Source organism: Schistocerca serialis, chromosome 2 (genome assembly GCF_023864345.2).
Source record: "Schistocerca serialis cubense isolate TAMUIC-IGC-003099 chromosome 2, iqSchSeri2.2, whole genome shotgun sequence".
NCBI lineage: Eukaryota > Metazoa > Arthropoda > Insecta > Orthoptera > Acrididae > Schistocerca > Schistocerca serialis.
Window position 1 is genome coordinate 1,108,667,850 of NC_064639.1, and position 21,247 is coordinate 1,108,689,096.

Below are 21,247 nucleotides of genomic sequence, written 5' to 3' on the forward strand. Positions count from 1 at the left end.
GCGCCGAGTGTGGGAGGAACTTGATTATCGGCTTGATGTCTGCCGAATCACTAAAGGGGCACATATCGAACATTTGTGAATGCCTAAAAAAACGTTTTGAGTTTTTGTATGTGTGTGCAAAGCATTGTGAAAATATCTCAAATAATAAAATTACTGTAGAGCTGTGAAATCGCTTCAATCATTTGTAATAACCCTGTATGTCCCACTAAGGTCTCGCTTTTCAGAGGTTTATTTATTCGTTTTGTTGAGTGCATGTCATCTCATACTTTATCCTTTCATCCCATAATACCTCACCGAGTAAGGCGGCGGGCACAGTTCTCGAACCATTTTCAGCGATAGATCCAGTACTCTCGTCTAGTGGCGGGAATTTTAGTGTGCGCCAGAACTGCAGACATACACTTGCAAACAAACAAAAAGTTAATTCAAACAAACAATAAGTTCATCCAACCGCTGTTCAATTCGATCCCCAGCCACTTTTTTTCCAGAGAAGGCAGCTGTATGTACTAAATGTAGCATTCTTTATTCCCCAAATTCCTTGCAACTCGAATCAAATATTCTTTCTACTATACTGTCTATACAAACAATAACTATAGTTTCGTTATTTGTTATCCCACATGATGCCGAACTCTCGTCCAAGAAGCGGCGGCGTTCCGTGTAAGGCCCGTATTCCATTGTGAAAGATCTTTGCCAAAGAACTTCGTCAATGATTTCGTCAAACTTCTTTGACCAAACTACTTCTCTGGAGCTATTACACTACCGTAAAATTTTTCATCATAGTTGCTTGGGAATGGATGCCGAGCATTTAATCCCCTGCACAACAGCACATCGAACCCCGGCGAGGGAAGTGACGCAAGTCAAAAAACAGCGTCCGCATCTCGTGGTCGTGCGGTAGCGTTCTCGCTTCCCATGCCCGGGTTCCCGGGTTCGATTCCCGGCGGGGTCAGGGATTTTCTCTGCCTCGTGATGACTGGGTGTTGTGTTATGTCCTTAGGTTAGTTAGGTTTAAGTAGTTCTAAGTTCTAGGGGACTTATGACCATAGATGTTAAGTCCCATAGTGCTCAGAGCCATTTTTCAAAAAACAGCAATTTTTAGTTTATGATGCTAAAAAATACAGTAGAGTCCCGTAAATCCGAACTAATTGGGACCGGACCTTGTTCGGATTACCGATTTGTTCGGATTAGCCGGAATTACGGTGACGAGTTTCTAGAACGAAGTATACCAAACAGATAAGTACAGTAGGTACACCACGGTAACAAATGGGAACAAGGGTGGGAACAATGGCTGACTCTCACTCCCTGCCCTTGTTGTTGTGCATTGATGAGACCTTAGCAGTGTCTGAGGTCAGTGCACTGCCAGTTGGCTCGCAAAGCGCTTGGTTAAGTTTGTTATCCACCGCTGGCACGAGTAACTGTTCTACTGTATTCGTTTAGGTGTAGTGGTGTACGTATTTTCGGCATGAGTAAACGCAAACATACAACGTTAACTCTCAAAGAAAAACTGAGTGCTTTAAAGCGGATAGACAATGGTGAGAAAGTATCTAAACTGGCAACGGAACTAGGTGTTGGTAAAGCAACCCTTTGTGATTGGATGAAGAACCGAGTGAAGCTTGAACTGTCCTCTACAACGTCTTCGGGAAAAACACTCGAAATTCGCCAGACTTTGAAACAGTCCCACTACGATAAAGTGGATGAAGCTCCTTTCCTCTGGTTTACGCAGGAAAGAGAAAGGGGAACGCCTTTGAGTGGAGCACTGGTTGAGGAGGAGGCTGTTTACCAGAACAAGTTGATGAATTGCGATGAGTCTTTTAGTGCCAGTACGGGTTGGTTGGACAGATTCAAAAACGTCATGGAATCCGTCAGCTAACAATTACTGGAGAGAAGCTTTCTTCTGACTGTGATGCAGCGAAGGAATACTTGGCCGAGTTTGAAAAAATAAGAGAGGGAAAGTATTCTCCCCAACAAATTTATAACACTTACGAGACTGGCCTTGATTTCAGGGCATTACCAACAAAACGTCTGGCATCAAAAGCAGAAGACCATGCTCCTGGTTTTAAAATGTGCAAAGATCGTGTGACATTATCAGCGTGCCGCACGCTGCTGGTAATCACAAGCTGCCTTTAATGCTGATCGGCAAATCTGCTGGGTCCAGAGATTTTAAAAACTGCAACATGAAGTCCCTGTCCTTATATTATAGCAGCTATAAAAAAGCATGGATGGATGGTAAGCTGTTCAAAGAATGGTTTCACAGCCAGTTTGTTCCCTCGGTTCGACGGTTTTCTAAGGAAAATCATTTGTCTCCCTCTGCATTCCTTTTGATTGATAACGCGCCATCTCACCCCAGCACTGAGGAGTTATGTGATGGAGAAATTGTAGCGAATTCTTTTGCCGCCGAATGTTACACCACTTCTATAGCCAATGGACCAGGGCGTATTGCAAACATTAAAACTGATGTACAGAAAACAATTTTTAAGAATGCTGATCCGAGATGATAGCATTCCTTAAATGGACAAAACAAAAAAGACCAATGTGAAGGAAATTGTTTATTGGGCCGCTGAGGCATGGCAGAATATTTCAGAAAATACTCTGACAAGGGAACCTCCCCATCGCACCCCCCTCAGATTTAGTTATAAGTTGGCACAGTGGATAGGTCTTGAAAAACTGAACACAAATCAATCGAGAAAACAGGAAGAAGTTGTGTGGAACTATGAAAAAAATAAGCGAAATATACAAACTTAGTAGTCCATGCGCAAGATAGGCAACTTCTAGGATATTGTGAGCTCAGGAGCGCCGTGGTCCCGTGGTTGGCGTGAGCAGCTGCAGGACGAGAGGTCCTTGGTTCAAGTCTTCCCTCGAGAGTTAAGTTTAATTTTTTATTTTCAGACAATTATTATCTGTCCGTCCGTCCGTCTGATGCGAGGTAACTGCGCCGTAGTATGGGGAAGCTACACCTAAACAAACAGCGAAACACACGACGACAGTCGACTACAGCGCGTGGAAGAGAGAGTATTCTTGCTAACGAGGCTCCCTGGCTGGCAGTCGACTGTTCGTTACTTTGGACGAGAGTGCATTGAATACGTGAGATGTATTCCGTGGACAATATGAATCCAGTAAATATAGCTCGCGACTTCAATAACAAGGTCAATGAATATTTTCCGAACTGCAAGTTTGCGGTGCGGTCGCAAAACACAAACACTAAACTTATTACAGTGAACAGAGACGTCAATGAACGAACGGACAGATAATAATTGTCTGAAAATAAAAAATTAAATTTTTCCCTCGAGAGAAGACTTGAACCAAGGACCTCTCGTTCAGCAGCTGCTCACTCTAACCACGGGACCACGGCGCTCCTGAGCTCATAGTGTCCTAGAAGTTGCTTATGTTGCGCATGGACTACTAAGTTTGTATATTGTGCTTATTTTTTTCATAGTTCCACACAACTTCTTCCTGTTTTCTCGATTGATCTGTGTTCAGTTTTTCAAGACCTATCCACTGTGCCAACTTATAACTAAATCTGAGGGGGGTGCGATGGGGAGGTTCCCTTGTGAGAAAACCGTGGAGAACTCTGTGAACATCTCTTGAATTTCAGGACAACCTAGTTGAAAATGAAGACGAAAATCTACTACAAATGATACAGACAATCCGTGGATGTGAAGAAGCTAGTGAAGGAGACGTAGATGAGCGGATGGCAGCGGATGGGGCATGTGTGGAGAACCTTACTGACGCTGATTTAACTGCTGCTGTGACTCGAGACCAGGAAGAAGTGGACTGCTGTGACGTAAGTGACCATGAGTCTGAAAGCGACAAAGGAGAGCTGGTGCCACACAGCGACGCAGCACAAGTCCTTGACCTCGCGGTGCGTTGTTTGGAGCAACAGCCTACTGCTACACCCGCTGGTTTGATGTTTATGAGACGATGGCGCAACTGTGCGTCATATAACAGTCTGTCTTCATTACCGCCAAAAAACAGGACTGAATTTTTGTCATCTAAAAAGTAGGAATAAATGTCCGCTGTATTTTAGTAAGTTTGACAGCTTTTCTTTCATTGTTATGCATTGTTTAAACCTAATGTTTTGTTGCCAATTTTTCTAATACATGTTTACTGTACTGTGTAAATTAAAACAGTGTGTATGTACAGCAGTTCACCGCACAGTTTTCCATACTTAGACTGACATTTTTCATCTTCGGATGAACCGAACGTTCGGATTACCGGGGTTCGGATTAGCGGGACTCTGCTGTACGTGTGAAGTGCCCAAACGCGCACAAAAACGCCTCTATCTCCCATTTTGTCCACTTCAGGACAGTTGTGTCAGTTTTTTTTTTTTTTTTTTTTTGTAGGCTTCCTGATTCGCCACGGCAAGAACATTGTCGCTTTAGCATTGCTATTGGCAAGTGTGCGTGGGTAATTCAGGAAGAGCGGCACATTCTGAGTTCTGACTCTTTTCATTTACAGGGTGTTTCAAAAATGACCGGTATATTTGAAACGGCAATAAAACCTAAACGACCAGCGATAGAAATACACCGTTTGTTGCAATATGCTTGGGACAACAGTACATTTTCAGGCGGACAAACTTTCGAAATTACAGTAGTTACAATTTTCAACAACAGATGGCGCTGCAAGTGATGTGAAAGATATAGAAGACAACGCAGTCTGTGGGTGCGCCATTCTGCACGTCGTCTTTCTGCTGTAAGCGTGTGCTGTTCACAACATGCAAGTGTGCTGTAGACAACATGGTTTATTCCTTAGAACAGAGGATTTTTCTGGTGTTGGAATTCCACTGCCTAGAACACAGTGTTGTTGCAACAAGACGAAGTTTTCAACGGAGGTTTAATGTAACCAAAGGACCGAAAAGCGATACAATAAAGGATCTGTTTGAAAAATTTCAACTGACTGGGAACGCGACCGCGTACGGCAACCACAGAGGGCAACGCACAGCTAGTGCAGCAGGTGATCCAACAGCGGCCTCGGGTTTCCGTTCGCCGTGTTGCAGCTGCGGTCCAAATGACGCCAACGTCCACGTATCGTTCATGCATCAGAGTTTACACCTCTATCCATACAAAATTCAAACGCGGCAACCCCTCAGCGCCGCTAGCATTGCTGCACGAGAGACATTCGCTAACGATATAGTGCACAGGATTGATGACGGCGATATGCATGTGGGCAGCATTTGGTTTACTGACGAAGCTTATTTTTACCTGGACGGCTTCGTCAATAAACAGAACTGGCGCATATGGGGAACCGAAAAGCCCCATGTTGCAGTCCCATCGTCCCTGCATCCTCAAAAAGTACTGGTCTGGGCCGCCATTTCTTCCAAAGGAATCATTGGCCCATTTTTCAGATCCGAAACGATTACTGCATCACGCTATCTGGACATTCTTCGTGAATTTGTGGCGGTACAAACTGCCTTAGACGACACTGCGAACACCTCGTGGTTTATGCAAGATGGTGCCCGGCCACATCGCACGGCCGACGTCTTTAATTTCCTGAATGAATATTTCGATGATCGTGTGATTGCTTTGGGCTATCCGAAACATACAGGAGGCGGCGTGGATTGGCCTCCCTATTCGCCAGACATGAACCCCTGTGACTTCTTTCTGTGGGGACACTCGAAAGACCAGGTGTACCGCCAGAATCCAGAAACAATTGAACAGCTGAAGCAGTACATCTCATCTGCATGTGAAGCCATTCCGCCAGACACGTTGTCAAAGGTTTCGGGTAATTTCATTCAGAGACTACGCCATATTATTGCTACGCATGTTGGATATGTGGAAAATATCGTACTATAGAGTTTCCCAGACTACAGCGCCATCTGTCGTTGAAAATTGTAACTACTGTAATTTCGAAAGTTTGTCTGCCTGAAAATGTACTGTTGTCCCAAGCATATTGCAACAAACGGTGTATTTCTATCGCTGCTCGTTTAGTTTTTATTGCCGTTTCAAATATACCGGTCATTTTTGAAACACCCTGTATAAGGTACGTTGAATGTAATTTTTAGATCGTTATTCAATATTACAATATCTGTGTTTGTGCAGTGTCTGTATCTTAAGCGACAATACCCCTCAGATATGCATGTATGTTTGGAGAAAGAAACACTGTTCTGACGATTTCAGCTGTTGTGAGTACTACGAAATTTGCAGAATACAAGAAAAAATGGCAATTCCTGCTATAAAGAAAGTTAATATAGAATATGAGCCCATTTATGAATTCGAAATTTCTGTTCCTGACATTGTACATAATTAATGTTATTTACTAAATTTCACTAATTTTTATAAATAATTTTGCATTTTCTATTTTTCTAATACGGGAATTACCTGGTAACATTCGACCAGAACAGAACTACATTCCGTATTATTGTTGTATAGAGTACAATGCAATTTACTGAGAAAAATACTTCCTTGAAATTTAAACATAAATTTTCAACATAAATTTTATAGAATCTTTAAGTCGATTTTTCTGAAGTTCTGAACTTTCGAGTTGTGTCAACGGTCTTGCCGGGCTGTGATATGCTGGTGGCCAGTGCATTTGGATGAAAACGTTGATAATGAGAAGTGGACCTCGAAATGTTCACAAGAATTTGCTTCATGAGCTACACTGAAGGGACATAAAGAACAAAGAAAATTATTTGAGAAAGGGCGAACAAAGATTTCATTTTGTTCTCATGAAAGTAGCTCCTCATATTTGCATACAAGAGACTCGTTTAAGAAATGCCAGTTTTTAAATTCGTTCGTCTTAATCGACGTTTTCAGTCAGCCTGCAGCTGTGTTATTCACAATTTAAGTAAGAAAACACTTGTCGTGGTTAATATCGCATGTTTCGTGAATTTGCTGTCATTACCAAGAGCAAATATTTACGTAGGTATTTTGTGTTGTATTTGTATGTGTGTTGTTCTGCCTCTCTTGCCCTGCGTTGTGTTCAAATGGTTTACTGCAGTTGCACAGGTTTCTTTTCTTCCATTTTCCGAAACATCACGTAACATACCTATGTAAATATTTGCCTCTATTAATGAGATTACATTCTCGGAAAGCATCGTGCTATGCGTGAAAAAACACGTAGCAGGTGTAGGGTTTGTTATTTTTGCTAAGGATGGTCTCTTGGTTAGGTTAAGATTTTTAGCAACAGGCGGAAGCAATTCCAGATTGTAACATAGCACTCGAATCCCACAATGTACAATTTCAAGTATTTTTTCAGAAACATGTGAACCAATATATAAATAACTTACGGAGGAATGTATGAAAATGAGGTAAGGCTATTTACAGCACAAAAAAAAAAAAAAAAATACATTTACACCACTTATGTGGAATTTGGCAACACTTGGCTTTCCAAATCTCCATATCTTTCCACATCCTCTCTTTCTATATGAAAGCTTAATATCAGCCAATTCTAAAGCAGCTGATTGCTCGAGCTATTCCGTTGTAAGATTGTAAGTGCTTATTGTGATTATGTTAGTCAGCGTACTTCGTGTTTTGTAGGATTTCGTATTCTTCTCACTTTGCAACTATCATTGTGGTGCTAGCCACGCGCCAAACGTACTTCGACGTCATTTTATGGGTTAAAACCATGAAAGCAAGGGAAGCATTACGTTTACAATAGCGAACTTTGATCAAAGCTAGGCTCTCGCTCTAAGTTTCATCAGAGGTCTTCGATGAAAGATATATCTGATAAAAGCTACCTAGCACACTGTCAATGCAGAACAACACATATACAAATACAACGCAAAATACCTATGTTATGATTTAAGTGATTTAAGGAAGTTTCTCACTTCATCTAACTGGGGTGAAATTACATTAGGTGTTCCACAGGGTTCAATCATGGGTCCCCTTCTGTTCTTGATATATGTCCTCCCTTCTTATCTGAAACAAGAAGCTAAAGTGACACTATTTGCTGATGATTCAAGTATCATTATTAATCCAGTAAAAGAAACTCCAGTAGACAATGATGCAAATAACGTCTCTGGAAAAGTTATTGATTGGTTTTCTGCGAATGGGCTTACTCTGAACTTTGGAAAAACACAGTACATCCAATTTTCTACTTCAAGAAGTGCAGTTCCTTCAATAAATATAACACATCAACAGAAGTCAGTAGCCAGGGTAGAGCATACAAAGTTTTTGGGTGTACATTTACAGGATAATCTTAATTGGAAAATTCTTATTTTGGATTTTCTAAAGCGACTAGGTTCAGCAACTTTTGCAATCAGAACAATTGCTAATTTTAATAATATAGAAATTAGCAAGGTGACATACTTTGCATACTTTCACTCTCTGATGCCATACGGAATACTATTTTGGGGTACCTCAACACTTAGGCAAGAAGTATTCACTGTTCAAAAGAAAGTGGTTTGAATAATGTGTGGGGCTCATAGATGCACATCTTGTAGGCATCTGTTTAAAAGGTTAGGAATTCTTACAATAGCCTAAGTCAGTAATGAAATTTGTTCTGAACAACATTGACCAGTTAAATACGAGAAAAAGGGACGTACGTACACTGTACTCTAATTAACCTATCTTTGTCACAGAAAGGGGTAAAATATGCTGCTATGAAACTTTTCAATAAATTACCAGATGAAATAAAATGTCTGACAGTTTCAAAAATAATTTGAAATCATATCTCCTTGACAACTCTTTCTATATCACAGATGAATTCTTGAATAAGAATAAATAAATCTGTAGGTATAATATATGCATTTTGTGCCATTTAAGGGAAAAAAGACCTTGATTCATGTTTGCATTTCTTATGCACATAACACATTCCACATCTTAACGGTTACCGTGAGACTGATCAATGGAACGCGCAACTAGCTAACTAACTAACCAAAGATATTTGATTTAAGATCCTAGTCAAAGATAGTTACAGTGTAATTCGGGCCTAAGCCAGAGCCGTATCGAGAGTGCCCGACATGGTGCGGTCACAGAGGAGGCGCAAAACTGACCATAAAAAGAACAAGGAGAGTATTACACACGCAAACAAAGTTGACACTCTGCGCGGTGGCTGATGGGAGCGACTTTAAAGGCATTTTCCATTTACAGCCGCTCCAATCGACCACCGCTCCGAGTGTCAACTTTGTTTGCGGTAGTAATAGACGGTTTGAGATTTAATCACGAGCCGTATGGGAGTTCTCCTACCGCTCGTGTTCCTATCTTCTGGTTACGAGAAAAAATTTCCCCTGTGACTGCAAACGCACGTTGCTGTCTGTGTCATTCCGTCCAAGTAGCATCATAAAGAGACGGCTGTTACCGAACAGATCTCTATCGCTACCATTGTTTATGCAGTAACAGTTGTTTGGTTCACACAGGTGCCGCCCACACCAGCGTTCCTCGTTCTTTCAGTATTCGTGATCCACCTTTCAACCATAATTTTCTTCGCGTCTCCCCCCCCTCCGGTCCTCAAACTATATGTTTATATTATGTATTTTGAGTATTTTCATGCTAAAGCTATATAAGTTACAAACCTTACATTGACAAAACCATAATCGATGGCACTCTATTGCTCTCTGCCTTACATAACAGCGCGCGAAAAGTTGATGTATTATCTCAGAGGGAAAGCAGCGTTGCCATTGCGGAGTGCGAAGACGTGAGAGGGTGAATGTTTTGTTGTTTGTCTTTCAGTGCTGACATCTCACGGACTTAAGCGCCTCGTACCTATCACCAGCAGCAGCGAAAACTACACAGGTAGGTAACATGGGTTCATGAATTCGCATTACAAAGACAATCATCTTCAAATGTGGCACTTGTGTCTATACAACGCAGTTAGCAGAAACAATGTGCAGGTGATAAAAAGCTTCGACGAGGCGTAACGCCTCTGTGTCACGGCTACTTTTGCAGAATTTGGAACCTCGTGCCTGCGCTGTGTACGAAGGGCGGAACTTGTTCTCTCAGGACCGAATCAATTTCCCCGAAATTGATTATGATAAAGAACACCTATCGAGTGTCAAGACTTTTTTTATTCGCGCAGGGGTGCTGTGTCCCATCACTCGTGTGCCGACTATAACACCACATTGAAACTCACTTAAATGTTGGTAACCTGCCATTGTAACAGCAGTAACCGATCTAACAACTGCGCCAGACACTTGTCTTATGTAGCCGTTGCCGACCGCAGCGCCATATTCTGCCTGTTTACGTATATCTGTATTTGAATACGGCATGCCTATACCAGTTTCTTTGGCGCATCGGTGTATTATGCACTCACAGCACCTATTTTTGGCGTAGAACAATATGAGTTTTCAAACAAGATTTGATAACGCGTTGGGCAGAAAGGTCCACCTCATCCCTCATCTTCCCTCGCTAGCAACGTTTCGCGGGTAGGACGTCTCTGTCTGGAGCCATTCCAGCGTAGAATAGGCACTCGTACAATAGGCGGCTGCAGGGAGGGCGGGGGGGGGGGGGGGGGAGAGGGACAGGCGGTGAGCAAAATTTCAAAGTCCCACTTTCAGAAATCTTCACAAGAGGACGGTAAGCAAAGTTCTGTGACCGCCTCGTTCGCCCGACTTACCTACCTGTCATTTTCACCTATGGGGACATTTACACTACTGGCCATTAAAATTGCTACACCACGAAGATGACGTGCTACAAACGCGAAATTTAACCGACAGGAACAAGATGCTGTGATATGCAAATAATTTGCTTTTTAGAGCATTCACACAACGTTGGCGCCGGTGGCGACAGCTACAACGTACTGACATGAGAAAAGTTTCCAACCGATTTCTCATACACAAACAGCAGTTTACCGGCGTTGCCTGGTGAAACGTTGTTGTGTTGCCTCGTGTAAGGAGGAGAAATGCGCACCATCACGTTTCCGACTTTGATAAAGGTCGGATTGTAGCCTATCGCGATTACGGTTTATCGTATCGCGACATTACTGCTCGCGTTGGTCGAGATCCAATGACTGTTAGCAGAATATGGAATCGGTGGGTTCAGGAGGGTAATACGGAACGCCGTGCTGGATCCCAACGGCCTCGTATTACTAGCAGTCGAGATGGCAGGCATCTTATCCGCATGGCTGCAATGGATCGTGCAGCCACGTCTCGATCCCTGAGTCAACAGATGGGGACGTTTGCAAGACATCAACTATTTGAACGAACAGTTAGACGACGTTTGCAGCAGCAGGGGCTATCAGCTCGGAGACCATGGCTGCGGTTACCCTTGACGCTGCATCACAGACAGGAGCGCCTGCGGTGGTGTACTCAACGACGAACCTGGGTGCACGAATGGCAAAACGTCATTTTTTCGGATGAATCCAGGTTCTGTTTACAGCATCATGATGGTCGCATCCGTGTTTGGCGACATCGCGGTGAAAGCACATTGGAAGCGTGTATTCGTCGTCGCCATACTGGCGTATCACCCGGCGTGATGGTATCGGGTGCCATTGGGTACACCTCTTGTTCGCATTGACAGCACTTTGAACAGTGGACGTTACATTTCAGATGTGTTACGACTCGTGGTTCTACCCTTCAGTCGCTCCCTGCGAAACCCTACATTTCAGCAGGATAGTGCACAATGGCATGTTGCAGGTCCTGTACGGGCCTTTCTGGATACAGAAAATGTTCGACTGCTGCCCTGGCCAGTACATTCTCCAGATCTCTCACCATCTGAAAACGTCTGGTCAATGGTGGCCGAGCAACTGGCTCGTCACAATACGCCAGTCATTACTCTTGATGGACTGTCGTATCGTGTTGAAGCTGCATGGGCAGCTGTACCTGTACACGCCATACAAGCTCTATTGAACTCAATGCCCAGGCGTATCAAGGCCATTATTATGGCCAGATGTGGTTGTTCTGGGTACTGATTTCTTAGGATCTATGCACCCAATTCGCGTGAAAATGTAATCACATGTCAGTTCCAGTACAATATATTTGTCCAATGAATACCCGTTTATCATCTGCATTTCTTCTTGGTGTAGCAATTTTAATGGCCAGTGGTGTGAAATAAAAAGTGCGCGGCAGTGACCCTGAAGTGGTATACCAGCTGAAGAGAAACATACAACGGAGTACGAAAGAAACGATGCTACAGTTTTGCATAAAATGGGTTTGAATATGATATCACGAGCTGTGATGTTACAGTGATTGGTAGGCTGTACCACCGATCAGTTTCCGTCATTCAAGGTGTGGACAGTTAGCAATTGAACATTTTATAAAGTTATTGAAAACGAAAAGATTTTGTATTGCAATATTGTATTGTAGGGCATCTTTGTTCTTTCTTATGTTACTCGCTACGAGTGGGGCGTGGTAGTGACATAAGGACCAGGCCTGCCAAAGTTTTTCCACTGTTCAATCGTCCTCCCTGCCGCCGTTGGATAAGCAGCTGCAGCAGCAAGTCGTATACCCCTAGCTTACTTATTTGTTCCATAGTTTAATTCTTAATTTCTTTGCATGTTTTTGGGTACTTGCATTGTTTAATTCATAAATTTAGGGTGTATTATAGTATTTGAGAGTTGTAGCATCGCGATTTAGTGTTTACTTCGTAGATTCTTACTTAAATTGCGTGAGAGTTTCGTATAGGAGGTGTAATTTCGAGTTTTAGTTACTGTAATCGTAAATTCAGGCAGATTGTAGCGCAGTTGTTAGGCATTTGTACAGGTTAGTTAATACATTCTTTGCGTGTTTCCCTTGCACTGACTCGTGTTTCAGTAACTGTTGTTCAACATCGATTAGAATGGACAGGGACTGTGATTGCTGTGTTCGGATGAGGGCTGAGTTGGCATCCCTTCGCTCACAGCTGCAAGCGGCGCTGACTTCGGTCGCGCAGCTTGAGGCTGTTGCCAATGGGCACCACTGTGGGGAGCCGGACTTGGGTATCACGGGGATGTCAACCTCGTCCCGTCTGTCCCCAGATCGGTCTGCCGCTGTGGTTTCCCCGGTTGCTGCCTGCAGTGGGGCTGAGCCCTCGCCTGTGGTTGATTGTGAGGTCGTTCCAAGGCGTGGCAGGCAGCGAAAGACGTCCCCAGAGACTGATCAAAAAGCCTCCCCAGTGCGTCTGACAAACAGGTTTCAGGCACTGTCTCTGGCTGAGCCAGATGCAGCTGCCTGCCCTGTTTCAGAGGATGATTCTCAGTCTTCAAGGTCCGGGCAATCACAGAGGGTGGGCTTATTCGTAGTTGGGAGCTCCAATGTTAGGCGCGTAATGGGGCCCCTTAGGGATGTGGCGGCTAAGGAGGGGAAGAAATCCAGTGTGCACTCCGTGTGCATTCCGGGTGGAGCCATTCCTGATGTGGAAAGGGTCCTTCCGGATGCCATGAAGAGGACAGGGTGCAGCCAGCTGCAGGTGGTGGCACATGTCGGCACTAATGATGTATGTCGCTTTGGATCTGAGGAAATTCTCTCTGGATTCCAGCGGCTATCTGATTTGGTGAAGGCTGCCGGTCTTGCTTACGAGATGAAGGCAGAGCTCGCCATCTGCGGCATCGTTGACAGAACCGACTGCGGACCTTTGGTGCAGAGCCGGGTGGAGGGTCTGAATCAGAGGCTCAGACGGTTTTGCGACCGTGTTGGCTGCAGATTCCTTGACTTGCGCCATAGGGTGGTGGGGTTTCGGGTTCCGCTGAATAGGTCAGGAGTTCACTACACTCAGCTGGCGGCTACACGGGTAGCGGAGGCTGTGTGGCATGGACTGGGCGGTTTTTTAGGTTAGAAGGCCTCGGGAAAGTACGGGGTGGGCTGCAATCTCAAAGGGTGCATGGCAAATACAGGACGTGCTTGGATCAAGGAACAGTCGGAATTGTAGTTGTAAATTGTTGTAGTTGTGCTGGGAAAGTCCCTGAGCTTCAAGCACTAATAGAAAGCACAGACTGAAATCGTTATAGGTACAGAAAGCTGGCTAAGGCCTGAAATAAGTTCTGCAGAAATTTTTACGAAGTCTCAGACGGTATTCAGGAAAGATAGAGTAGGCAGAATTGGTGGTGGAGTGTTTGTGTCTGTCAGTAGTGGTTTATCTTGTAGTGAAGTCGAAGCAGATACTCCGTGCGAATTGGTATGGGTGGAGGTTATACTTAACAGCCGAACAAAGTTAATAATTGGCTCCTTCTACCGACCCCCAGATTCCGATGATATAGTTGCGGAACAGTTCAGAGAAAATTTGAGTCTCGTAACAAATAAACACCCCACTCATACGGTTATAGTTGGTGGGGACTTCAACTTTCCCTTGATATGTTGGCAAAAATACTTGTTCAAAACCGGTGGGCCGGCCGCGGTGGTCTAGCGGTTCTGGCGCTGCAGTCCGGAACCGCGGGTCTGCTACGGTCGCGGGTTCGAATCCTGCCTCGGGCATGGGTGTGTGTGGTGTCCTTAGGTTAGTTAGGTTTAAGTAGTTCTAAGTTCTAGGGGACTTCTGACCTAAGATGTTGAGTCCCATAGTGCTCAGAGCCATTTTTTTCAAAACCGGTGGTAGGCAGAAAACATCTTCCGAGATTGTCCTAAATGCTTTCTCCGAAAATTATTTCGAGCAGTTAGTCCACGAACCCACGCGAATTGTAAATGGTTGTGAAAACACACTTGACCTCTTAGCCACAAACAATCCAGAGCTGATAGAGAGCATCATGACTGATACAGGGGTTAGTGATCACAAGGTCGTTGTAGCTAGGCTGAATTCCGTTTCTTCCAAATCCACCAGAAACAAACGCTAAATAATTTTATTTAAAAAAGCAGATAAAGTGTCACTAGAAGCCTTCCTAAGAGACAATCTCCATTCCTTCCGAACTGACTATGCAAATGTAGACGAGATGTGGCTCAAATTCAAAGATATAGTAGCAACAGCAATTGAGAGATTCATACCTCATAAATTGGTAAGAGGTGGAACTGATCCCCCGTGGTACACAAAACAGGTCCGAATTCTGTTGCAGAGGCAACGGAAAAAGCATGCGAAGTTCAGAAGAACGCGAAATCCCGAAGATTGGCTAAAATTTACAGACGCGCGAAATTTGGCACGAACTTCAATGCGTGATGCCTTTAATAGGTTCCACAACGAAACATTGTCTCGAAATTTGGTAGAAAATCCGAAGAAATTCTGGTCGTATGTAAAGTACACAAGCGGCAAGACGCAGTCAATACCTTCGCTGCGCAGTGCCGATCGTACTGTTACCGACGACTGTCCCGCTAAAGCGGAGTTATTGAACGCAGTTTTCCGAAATTCCTTCACCATGGAAGATGAATGGAATATTCCAGAATTTGAAACACGAACAGCTGCTAGCATGAGTTTCTTAGAAGTAGATACCTTAGGGGTTGCGAAGCAACTCAAATCGCTTGATACGGGCAAGTCTTCAGGTCCAGATTGTATACCGATTAGGTTCCTTTCAGATTACGCTGATACAATAGCTCCCTACTTAGCACTCATATACAACCGCTCGCTCACCGATAGATCTGTACCTACAGATTGGAAAATTGCGCAGGTCGCACCAGTGTTCAAGAAGGGTAGTTGGAGTAATCCATCTAACTACAGACCTATATCATTGACGTCGGTTTGCATTTGGGTTTTGGAGCATATACTGTATTCAAACATTATGAATCACCTCGAAGGGAACGATCTATTGATACGTAATCAGCATGGTTTCAGAAAACATCGTTCTTGTGCAACGCAGCTAGCTCTTTATTCGCACGAAGTAATGGCCGCTATCGACAGGGGATCTCAAGTTGATTCCGTATTTCTAGATTTCCGGAAAGCTTTTGACACCGTTCCTCACAAGCGACTTCTAATCAAGCTGCGGGCCTATGGGGTATCGTCTCAGTTGTGCGACTGGATTCGTGATTTCCTGTCAGGAAGGTCGCAGTTCGTAGTAATAGACGGCAAATCATCGAGTAAAACTGAAGTGCTATCAGGTGTTCCCCAGGGAAGCGTCCTGGGACCTCTGCTGTTCCTGATCTATATAAATGACCTGGGTGACAATCTGAGCAGTTCTCTTAGGTTGTTCGCATATGATGCTGTAATTTACCGTCTAGTAAGGTCATCCGAAGACCAGTATCAGTTGCAAAGCGATTTAGAAAAGATTGCTGTATGGCGTGGCCGGTGGCAGTTGACGCTAAATAACGAAAAGTGTGAGGTGATCCACATGAGTTCCAAAAGAAATCCGTTGGATTTCGATTACTCGATAAATAGTACAATTCTCAAGGCTGTCAATTCAACTAAGTACCTGGGTGTTAAAATTACGAACAACTTCAGTTGGAAAGACCACATAGATAATATTGTGGGGAAGGCGAGCCAACGGTTGCGTTTCATTGGCAGGACACTTAGAAGATGCAACAAGTCCACTAAAGAAACAGCTTACACTACACTCGTTCGTCCTCTGTCAGAATATTGCTGCGCGGTGTGGGATCCTTACCAGGTGGGATTGACGGAGGACATCGAAAGGGTGCAAAAAAGGGCAGCTCGTTTTGTATTATCACGTAGTAGGGGAGAGAGTGTGGCAGATACGATACGCAAATTGGGATGGAAGTCATTACAGCAAAGACGTTTTTCGTCGCGGCGAGATCCATTTACGAAATTTCAGTCACCAACTTTCTCTTCCGAATGCGAAAATATTTTGTTGAGCCCAACCTACATAGGTAGGAATGATCATCAAAATAAAATAAGAGAAATCAGAGCTCGAACATGTAGATGTAGATGTCCAGTGTTTACACTCCTTATACCAAGCGAGTTGTCGTTTGGCATTTACCGACATGATGTGTGGTTTATGAGCAACCGCTTGACTGTGAAATCCAAGTTTTCTCACCTCCCCCCTAACTGTCACAGTATTTGCAGTGGACCTGATGCAGTTTGTAATTCCTGTGTGGTGGCCTGGATAGACGTCTGCCTATTACACATTACGACCCTCTTTATTTCTTTATTTCTTTATTTCTTTATTTATTGTTCCGTGGGACCACATTAAGGAGAAGTCTCCATGGTCATGGAACGAGTCAACACATGAAATTATAACACGATTGTAGAAACAGATAAAATGAAATATAAGAAACATATTCAGTTGTAGATTGTAGAAACAGATAAAATGAAATATAAGAAACATATTCAGGCGACACGTCGTTAGTTTAAATAAAGAAAATCAAGAATGTAACACTGGAATTTGCTTAATTTTTTAGCTCTTCCAGGAGCTCCTCGACAGAATAGAAGGAGTGAGCCATGAGGAAACTCTTCAGTTTAGACTTAAAAGCGTTTGGGCTACTGCTAAGATTTTTGAGTTCTTGTGGTAGCTTATTGAAAATGGATGCAGCAGAATACTGCACTCCTTTCTGCACAAGAGTCAAGGAAGTGCATTCCACATGCAGTTTGATTTCTGCCTAGTATTAACTGAGTGAAAGCTGCTAACTCTTGGGAATAAGCTAATATTGCTAACAACAAACGACATTAAAGAAAATATATACTGTGAGTCAATGTCAAAATTCACAGACTATTTAATAGGGGTCGACAAGAGGTTTTCGAACTTACATCACACGTAGCACGAACAGCCCGTTTTTGAGCCAAAAATACCCTTTTTGAATCAGAAGAATTACCGCAAAAAATAATACCATATGACATAAGCGTATGAAAATACGCGAAGTAGACTACTTTTCGTGTTGAAATGTCACTTATTTCAGATACTGTTCTAATGGTAAATAAAGCGGCATTTAGTTTCTGAACAAGATCCTGAACATGGGCTTTCCACAACAGCTTACTATCTATCCGTACGCCTAGGAACTTGAACTGTTCAGTCTCGCTTATAACATGCCCATTCTGTCTGATTAAAATATCAGTTCTTGTTGAATTGTGAGTTAGAAACTGTAAAAACTGAGTCTTACTGTGATTTAGCCTCAAATTATATTCCACAAGCCACGAACTTATTTCATGAACTACATTATTTGATAATGTTTCAATATTACACACAAGATCCTTCACTACCAAGCTGGTGTCATCAGCAAACAGAAATATTTTTGAATCACCTGTAATACTAGAAGGCATATCATTTATACAAATAAGAAACAGCAGTGGCCCCAGCACCGATCCTTGTGCAACGCCCCATTTAACAGTGCCCCATTGGGACTGAACATCATTACCGCTCTCAATATTGCGGAGAATTACCTTCTGCTTTCTGTTCTTAAAGTAAGAGGCGAACCAATTGTAAGCTACTCCCCTTACTCCATAATGTTCCAACTTCTGCAGTAATATTTTGTGGTCAACACAGTCAAAAGCCTTCGTTAAATCAAAGAAAACACCTAACGTTCGCAACCTTTTATTTAATTCGTCCAAAACCTCACAGAGAAAAGAGACTATACATTTTCAGTTGTTAAGCCATTTCGAAATCCAAACTGTACATTTGACAGCAAATTATGTGAATTTAAATGCTGCAGTAACCTTGTATACACAACCCTCTCGATAACTTTAGCAAACACCGATGGCATAGAAATAGGTCTATAATTATCAACATTATCCCTGTCTCCCTTTTTATAAAGTGGCTTCACTACCGAGTACTTTAATCGGTCAGGAAACCGACCACTCCTAGAGGAAAAGTTACAGATATGGCTAAGTTCTGGGCTAACATACATGGAACAATACTTCAGTATTCTGCTAGATACCCCGTCATATCCATGAGAGTTCTTGGTCTTTAGTGATTTAATTATTAACTCAATCTCCCTCTTGTCAGTATCATGGAGGAGCGTTTCAGGTAACAGTCTCGGAACACTTTTTTCTACGAGCGCTGTATGATTCCCTGTTGACTAGGTTTCTATTTAGCTCACCTGCTATATTCAGAAAGTGATTATTAAATACTGTACATATATGCGACTTATCAGTAACACGGACATTCCCACTACGCACTGATTCTATATCCTCGACCTGTCTCTGCAGACCAACCACTTCCTTTACGACTTACCATATGGTTTTAATTTTATCCTGAGACTTAGCTATTCTATCTGCATACCACATACTTTTTGTCTTCCTAATAACTTTTTTAAGCACCTTACAATACTGTTTGTAATCGGCTACTGCATTTAGATTGTGACTGTTTCTAACGTTTTGATATAATTACCACTTTGTTCTACAAGATATTCTTATACCTTTAGTCAGCCACCCAGGCTGCCTGTTTGTGCTAGTACCCTGTTTTGAACGTTCTAACGGAAAGCAACTTTCAAAGAGCACGAGAAAAGTCTTGAGGAAAGCATTATATTTATCGTCTACTGTATCAGCACTATAAACATCTTGCCACTCTTGTTCCTTGATAAGGTTTACAAAAGTCTCTACAGCAACTGGATCAGCTTTCCTAAAAAGTTGGTAACTATATTTAACATGTGCTGCAGCACAAAAATCTTTTGGACTTAAAATTTGTGCATCATGATCTGAAAGGCCATTCACCATTTTGCTAACAGAATGCCCTTCTAGTAATGACGAATGAACAAAAATATTGTCTATGGTTGTTCTACTGTTCCCTTGCACTCTCGTTGGAAAGAATACGGTTTGCATAAGATTATATGAATTAAGGAGGTCTACCAGCATCCTTTTCCTTGCACAATCACTTATACAATTTATATTGAAGTCACCACATATAACAAACTTTTTGTATTTCCTATAAAGTGAACCAAGAACCTCCTCTAGCTTCCACTAAATTTAACCACACCTGCACAACATTCAAACACCATTTCAGTGCAGTACTTTGAAACATCAATTGACTCAAATGGGATACCGTTTTTCACATACATGGCTACTCCCCCACACCGCAAAGAGCTCCTAGAAAAGCTGCCAGCCAACCTGTATCCTGGTAAAGGAAGCCTCTGAATTATCTTCTTATTTAAGAAGTGTTCAGATATACCAATAATTTCAGAGTCAACATCTATAAGCAGTTCACTAACTTTATCTCTAATGCCTTGTATGTTTTGATGAAATATACTAATTCCCTCATTAATCGGATACCTAAGCTTTGTCGAAAGTGGTTTCTTTGTTAGAGAGACTTCCCTTAAGCAGGAATACCTGTCAGCTGACTTCAATCTAAAAAAGGTACAGCTCTAACACCCACAACTACCGGAATTTTCCCAACTGTCGGCGGTCTCTGTCAGTCAAAGACGAGGCCGGCCTGTACGTTTTTGTGCTGTACGTGTTCCTTCACGTTTCTGCGTCACTATCACATCGTCACATCGGGAACAGTGGACCTAGGGATGTTTAGGAGCGTGGAAATCTCGCCTACAGACGTATGACGCAAGTGACACCCAATCACCTGACCACGTTAGAAGTCCGTGAGTTCCGCGGAGCGCCCCATTCTGCTCTCTCACGATGTCTAATGACTGCTGAGGTCGTTGATATGGAGTACCTGGCAGTAGGCGTCAGCATAGCGCACCTAATATGAAAAGCGTATGTTTTTGGGGGTGTCCGGATACTTCTGATCACGTAGTGTAGTTTTCAGTCAAGTAGCTCCTCAATTGGCCTCACATGGCTGAGTGCACAATGCTTCCCAACAGCGCTCGGGAGACCCGAATTGTCACCCATCTTACTGCTGCCCCAGCCCAACCGCGCTTAACTTCTGTGATATGACGGGAACTGGTGTTACCACTACAGCAAGGCCTTTGACATTACAAGTGCTATTAATAATAAAAAAACTTAAGTCCTCGACGATAGATCGTGAAGCTAGAACCTGCAAACTGACGAAATATTATCTTCAGAACTGTACAGTGCTGTATGCCTGTGGTACGAATTACGCATTACTGCAGCAACATCTCGTAAATTACAGGTAGCTCATTCTCTCTCGGTGCAAGCAATCGAAAGGAACCCCACAGGGCACAAAAAGGCATAAAGGTGCAGGGCGATCATTTGCAATGAATTATAACTTTTAATAGCATTTTCTGATTTTAGACAAAATAATATTTTTCTATGCCTCGAAAGTGCGTATTATTGACAGTGGGCCGTTTTTATACTGGACATAGTTTATTAACAATTACGTCGCATGTAGTCGATGACATTGTTGTTCAGAGATGCATTTACGGTTTTGCAGCACCCACGTAGTGAAGGCTGCGAATGATCCGTGTGGTGCAGATACGGTAGGCCGAGGTGTTACTGAATCAGCAAGTAGGCGCTAAAAGCAGGCGCCATCTCTGATTGACAGTCCACACAGGGAGGCAGTAGTGTTTGTCGCTAACACTGCAGTCACGCGCCGACGCAGAACGTGTCACTGCCTCAAAATACATGAACTCACCTTATCCACTGTATCGGAAACAGTTGTGTGTCGAAAAAAGGTTTTCGGTAGATAGTACGCAAAGGGACGAGTTTAGCTTTGTTGTTAATATTCATAGATTTTGCATTTACAAAAATATTGAACT

The 21,247-nt window shown here is 43.0% G+C and overlaps 1 protein-coding gene across 2 annotated transcripts in view; it reads right to left on the reverse strand.

The window, feature by feature from the left end:
* Positions 1–21,247, reverse strand: part of LOC126458565 (coiled-coil domain-containing protein 39) — a 502,134-nt gene that overhangs the window by 465,148 nt on the left and 15,739 nt on the right. The window lies entirely within an intron of this gene.